Source organism: Odocoileus virginianus, chromosome 27 (assembly GCF_023699985.2).
Source record: "Odocoileus virginianus isolate 20LAN1187 ecotype Illinois chromosome 27, Ovbor_1.2, whole genome shotgun sequence".
NCBI lineage: Eukaryota > Metazoa > Chordata > Mammalia > Artiodactyla > Cervidae > Odocoileus > Odocoileus virginianus.
Genome location: NC_069700.1, coordinates 3,391,195 through 3,398,107, shown reverse-complemented (window position 1 = coordinate 3,398,107; position 6,913 = coordinate 3,391,195). Strand labels below are relative to the sequence as shown.

The following is a 6,913-nucleotide window of genomic DNA, read 5'->3' as shown; positions in this document are numbered from 1 at the left end:
GAGGTGAGCAGGATTTGGGTTTTGATGTCACTGTGGTTACCTTTCTGATGCCATAGGCTTCATTTCTTCACAGGTGGGCTACCCTTGCCTCGTGCTTTAGGGCAGGGCTTAGGGTACCAGAGGCCTTCCTCAGAATGTTTGCTCCAGCACAGCTTTCCCTCCTTCCTTCACATCTCCACCACGTGGCTGATGTTTCTCCAAGCTTTTGCACTTCTCCCAGTCACAGACTGCTCTTGTTCGCTGCTCCCTGCTCTTGCTGGGAAACGGGAAGAGTTCTCTGGGTGCCAGGATCCCAAAGGCGGGGTTTCCACTTGTTCTCCATGGCAGCAAAACCCTGACTTGAGTCTACGGTTAGTCTTAGGCAGGAATTTACTCTCCTCTACAAGTAGCAAGCCTCTAATGAAATAATTATAGGTATATACACAGTATAAGATCCCAGGAAAAGAAGAGGTTCCAGTCTCCACTCAAGCCACCTATGGAGTACAGTATTTTTTTACCTTTTCCTTTCAACCAACTCAGCTACTACCCATATATTTATTATCTTCCTGCCATTACTTTCCAGTCCTAGCTATATTCATAGAATAGTCCCTAGGCCTGGGGAGGTTTCGATTATCTGATTTTCCGACCCTGTTAGGATGGGAACAATACTCTTAATTTTAAATTACATAATGTAGTCTCCATTTCTGACTTTTTTTTCTTTCTCTTCTAATTACTGAAATCACTCAGCTCTTATTTAGTTTCATCTTTCTTATATGCGTGCATGCTCAGTCTCTCAGTTGTATCTGATTCTTTGCAACTTCATGGACTGTAGCCCGCCAGTCTCCTCTGTCAGTGGGATTTTCTAGGCAAGAATACTGGAGCAGATTGCCATATCATCTTCTAGGGGATCTTCCTGACCCAAAGATGGAATCCACATCTCCTGCATCTCCTGTATTGGCAGGCAGATTCTTTACCACTAAGCTACTTGGGAAACCCCCTTTTTTGTATCCATTCATATGTTATTAGATTTTTAGCTTCAGACTCAAGGTGTATTTTTGAAGTTATCTCTAAATGTAAAGAGAATATTCATTCCAGTTTGAGATACTGTGTTACACTGTTACACTGTGTCATATGTGTTACACTTTTCTGTTTTACAGTTGTTTTTTGGAAAGGAGGAGAAAATATTCAACATCTGCAATTATATGATTCAGATTTTCTGTTTTCTTCTTACAGTTGCTTTGTATGAGTGTAATCAGCTTTCTTTTTAATTCCTATTAATTCATGAGTGGGGTTACTAGTTCAAGAGTGCCCTCTTCTGTTTAATAAAATGTAGATCCTTTCATGTATAATGATAGGGAGTAGGTGAAGCTATTACCATTTTTTCACTTTCCTTTCTACAGAGTCTTAATTTCTTGCCTCTTATTTACTTCTTTGCCTTCATTGTAACATAGCCAAAGGGTACCATTTCTTATCCGTGTATCCAATTTCCCCTAGAAGTGATGCTTCCTCAAGGATGCTATTTCTGGTCCCATTCACATTCTGGTCCCTTTGCTGTACAGAGAACGGTAAACTACCAAATTCTAGCTCTCTGCGTACTCTGTATTCAGGGAGGAAATGACATCAATCACTTCATATGTGAAGACACAATGGTATAATCCATATAACTGGAGTTAAACTGAAAGAAATTTGAATGCCAACAGTCACATTTACTGGCTACATGACTATGGACAATAGGAAAGAATGCACCGACTTCCTAATGTTGTGCTGACAATAAAATGACACAACAAAGGACAATGCCTGACAGCAAGCAGATGCCTGTAAAAACAATGAAATACTACAGAAAAGGATATAGTGCATTGATTACTCTTCACAGCAGAGTAAGATACTGTCATCAATTATTTATTAATAGAAAAGACAGGCTCAAAGTATAGTGTTAATGGTTTAAGAAAGAGAGAGTCCAAGTATGGTATTAAGGAGTTGTCTTTTACATTAGTGAATTTAGCCTCGGGCAAAGAAGAGCTGTAAGCAACGTCTATGATGTTCCAGAATATAGGGCTAAAACACACACCAATTCCTGTGAGTGATTTGTAGCAGTGAAGGCAAGCAAAAGAAAAAAAGAATGGCTAATTTTAAGTAATTGCTTAGTGCCTATAAAACATCTTGTTGCGTATTATCTCATTTAATGTTTCCAGCAACTCTTTCGGGAGGGTTCCTCCTAATGTATCTATTCGTACTGTAAATTATTGCATTTATGATATGGAAAAAACAAAGCTGTCTGATATTAAGTGGATTCCCCAAGATTTTACATTGCTTGTATTAGTTTGCACAGTAATGTTATCTGCTATACCAAACTCTAATATTTCAGAATTTGTCAGTATTTGAGTCAACTGACAAAGATATTCATGAATTCTCCTCTCTTGTGATTCTACCCTTTTCTAAGGTCTCAGAGCCTTTTGCTTCAGGAAGAGGTAGAAGAAAAGGACAACAACGCACCCACTTCTCAAGGTTTGACCCAGAAGTGACATACATTAGTTCCCACACCCCATAACCTCCTATATATGCAAAGGATAGAGTAACATTGGGACTTATATTCTAGCAGAGTACATGCTTGGCAGCCATCTCTCTATGGTATGGAAACTTGGTGGACAGTTAGCCATGTCTGCCTGAAAGTGTAAAATGATAGTCTGTTACCTAACCAAAGTGCTATGACACTAAAGTATCTTTCTCCTATACCATATTGCCTCTCAGCCTTTTAAATAGCTCATCACAAACAGAAAACAAAAAAAAATCCTACTGCGTACTTTCCTATAGTGGTCAGCTTTATTTATAAAATATGGTTCTTTGCATTTTTGGATTGAAAAATCAATATTGCCAAAATGGACATATTACCCCAAAGCAATCTACATATTTAATGAAATCTCTGTACATATAAGTTAATTTGCCTTACACCCAAAATGCCTACAATACTGTAAGTCAGCTATACTTCAGTTAAAAAACTATAACCATCCTAGTTGGTGAAAAAATGATAATAAAAGGTGGTTTTGTTTTCAATAAAAGGCACTAATATTACATTACTATTATCTAGCTGCACAAATTCTAATAACAACCTAAGGTATATTAAACATATAGCTCATCTGAGGAGATAAATTGTACAAAAGACATGGCGCTTTTAAGCATAACGGCTTACAAATACATCTTTAATGAACACGTCTATCAAAACAGATAAAGGCCAAATTTATGAAAATTAAGACCAACCAATTCTTGATTTGTTTTCGTCCCACCATCTTGATTTCTACTTAAACCTAGACATTTTATTTGAGATGAATTAATGAAAACATAAACAGAAAACAGAGCAACAAAACACAAAACAGTGCTTTCTATGTATGGTGTGCTAAAGTTTATTTTTAAAAATTTAATTGTGGTTTTTCCAATAGAGAGTGAATCTATGAGTCTTAGAAACAAAGGATCCATTTAATTTCAAATAGAAATATACTTATTTGCAACCATGTTTAAAAAAAAAGATGAAGCAAATTCATTGCTTCAGAGTTCAAGATATTCATTGTCCATCTTTTTCTTCTAATTTCTCCTCTAACCAGCAAGTTAGTGCTATGAGAAAAGGACATATTTAAATGGTGCTGACACACACTGGAAATTTTTTAAACATGTTTATTTATTCATGACTCTTCTTCAGTCATCAATTGTTTCCACATAGCCTTTGAAAAATAGAGGGATTTATGTAATGGTAGTATGGGCCACTTGTGTGGTATAAATATATATATTGCTAAGTAAACATTCTATACACATAAAACATATGCATAACACTAAGTCTTGCTTATACAAGAGCTGGAGTAAGGACAGTGCCTTCTGGCTTAGCTCAGAAAATGTAATTTCTATAATGAATCATGTTTTCCCTTATATCTTTGATAGTGTAGACCCAGATAATCAGATGAAACTTTCACACGAAAAAAAAGGAAACTAGAAATAGAAATAACATCAGAAACTAAATGGACCCTGAACCAATGAATGCTAAATAGTCAAACATCATAATAAGGGAAGTGATTTTTTATTTAAGTCACTCCATTTTCAACATTCATCAGAGTAAGAGAGAAGCTTCCATTAGCTTTTTTATGGATGGTAAGTAACTAGATCTGTTTCTTCTCACATTCCAAAGCCTGCCTGGGTATGGTAATACTTGTCATTACTTCAAGTAGCTGTAGGGTCCTTAAAAACTCACTGTGTCTGTCTTTTGCTTATCACTTGAAAAAGATTAAGCTCTAAACAATGATCTCTGGTACTGTTAACCTTAGGCTTGAACTTTTTAGTCCATCGGGGGAAAAGGGCAGGATTCAGAAGGCAGAGAAAATATCAAAAGTTCATAAAGCAGAGCAGAAACCACTCCCCTAATGTAATAAATCTTCATCATAAAAACAAAATCTCTCACTACAAAAAAAAAAAAAAGGCCCATAGTAGGATATTATTTTATTTATCCTCTTTTCACTTATTTCCCCAGGAATAACCTAGTGGTAACTCTTTACAAAGTCTCAGTAAAAACTGTCCAAAAAATTTCCTGACAATGTTTTCTTTTTCTCTTTCTCTTCCTTTCTTTCAGCTTTCTGCCCAGAATTTGACAAGGACTGGAAGCAAGTTCCAACTTTCACAGCAATTTATCTTTCTTCATCACCTGTTTCTAGGTGATAAACACCATTTTCAAATTAGTGTGGCTTTTGTTCAGTTAATTACATGCATCAGGAACTATTTCAACAGGAATGTAATTTTTCACCACACACACAAATTAAAGTAGAAACCTTCCTGGAACCTTTAACTCCTGTGCATTAAATTTTATAAACATTTTCCCACAGAAGTGAAAATCTTAAATGGAACATTTCCTAGGAAAAATAATGAAAACTGTGAAGAAACAGCAAACATCGTCATCCCCAAAAAAGCCTAGAAACAGGAAAAAGACTATCGCTCTGTTACACATCAGAGAGAATCACCTAGAAATAGAAATCCTTAGAAATGTCATACTTCTTACCCTCATGTAACTTAGAGCCTAAATTATGACTTTTTAAAATTAAATTCAGGTTCAAACTATAAAGCTATATTTTAATTGTAATATAAACTTATCAACCCTATACCACTTTCTACCTGCATTAGTTTTAATAAATTACAATCATCAGAATTTATGATTTTGACATATTTTTCCTTCATTTCAAATTTCTATAAGGTCTTATTCTTTTTATATCATTTGTCATAAGGAATGAGCCAAAGTGCTTATTAATTTAAAAAACAAAAACTGACTAGACTCTGATTCTTTAAATCTACTTTTATTTTTGGACTCAGTTAAAATACTCCTAAACTATGCATGTGTCGACTTTGAGAAAATGTAATTGTGATATTAAATTTTATTGAAATTTCTCAGGTCCTGATTTGTGTACCGGCTTATGCTCTGAGTTCCCACGAAGCAGTAAAACGTTTAAAATACTGTCTGTGCAAATGCAAAATTTATGAATTCACACATCTCTGAGTTGATTTATGTGAAATAATAATGCACTATTTAATGCTTAAACATGGCTAGGAGCTATGCTAGGCTATCAAGATGTACAATGGAATAATAGATTTATAAGACGGATAACCTTCTTGCCTAGAGAAGCTTGTTTAAAGGTGTTGTACAGATATATTAAACTATATGTAATTTTATACTAACTTAATGCTGTAGGCCTATACTGCAAGCAATAAAAGATTACAACCATGGCATTTGCAATAATAAAATGATCTGGCTATTCAACATAAGGTGTCTGAGGACTAAAAAGAGACAAGGAACTTGTTTAAAACTTTTGTCCCTTTTCATTCATTGCTCTTTATGAATTATTTTTTTTCCCTTTAATGTGGCCGACATAACTGAATGCCCCCGCAGTTCTCTCATTGAGTAACTGAGGAAAAAGGTTTCTGTAAGGACAGTAATTGGATGTTTCCAGGAGGCCTTTAGGCACATCTAATTTTCACCTGATTTGCTTAGAAAACTAACTAAAAAAATTCTTAGAATGAAATATAAGAGAAAATTATCATTGAGTTTTCTTATAGTCTCTTTACTCTTTTAATTACATTATTCATCATTTCTTTTTAAAATCAAAGAAAGTAATATTTTTTAACCTGGGATTTTGGTTTTTTGATCATTATAAGATAAACACTGAGATGCATTAGTTTGATTTTTATGCTGAGTTAAAAGAGATGACCACTTTAGAATTTTTAAAGTGATTGTTCCCATCATATGATGCTTTGAATTTTGAGTGATTTGTTTTCAGAGTTAAACCCTCTTACACAGTGTGCTGAATTAATGACAAAATGTCTCCTTAAAATAGAGAAATAAACAAGGTAATAAACACATTAAAATGTCTTCATTTGTATTGTAATTTCAACTAAGTTCGAGATATATTCATTTATCTTTATGCTGTTAAACAGCAGTTCAACAAAGTGATTTTAATAACCAATGAGTTATTCCAAAAGAAAACAATTTTGTTTCAACTAATATAAAACTTTAATAAAAATTAAATCTCCTTTGAAAAAAGAAAATTTTTTACAAATCAAAATGTTAATGTAAGTTAGTTTATATTGATTACCAGTCTTACAAACCAAAAAAGCTATGATAGGATGAATAAACAGTTACAGGGAAATAAAGATTAGTTTTAGATTTTCATGTTGTATTGCCAAAGGTCCAGCTGAAATCAAGTTAAGTTCTAATGATGTTTTCAAAATAATCATGACAAATATTTTTTTCTTTCAGCTTCCAATACTCAATTGTATGTCTGTTGGTTACATTGCCTACTTAAAGTTTTAAAGTTTGACAGTGATATCAGTTACACTGACCTTAAAATCAGCTGTATTTGTCAGGAAATAGCCCAACTGCATATTAACCATCAAATGTTCAACTCCCTTT

The 6,913-nt window shown here is 34.1% G+C and overlaps 1 long non-coding RNA gene across 1 annotated transcript; it reads left to right on the top strand.

Annotated features, from left to right (window-relative positions):
- Window positions 1-1,553: 1,553 nt before the first annotated feature.
- On the top strand, window positions 1,554-5,101 carry LOC110124747 (uncharacterized). Its single transcript, XR_002309875.2, has 3 exons — window positions 1,554-1,856; window positions 2,420-2,484; window positions 4,589-5,101. It is a non-coding gene; the product is annotated as an uncharacterized lncRNA (long non-coding RNA).
- Window positions 5,102-6,913: the final 1,812 nt, after the last annotated feature.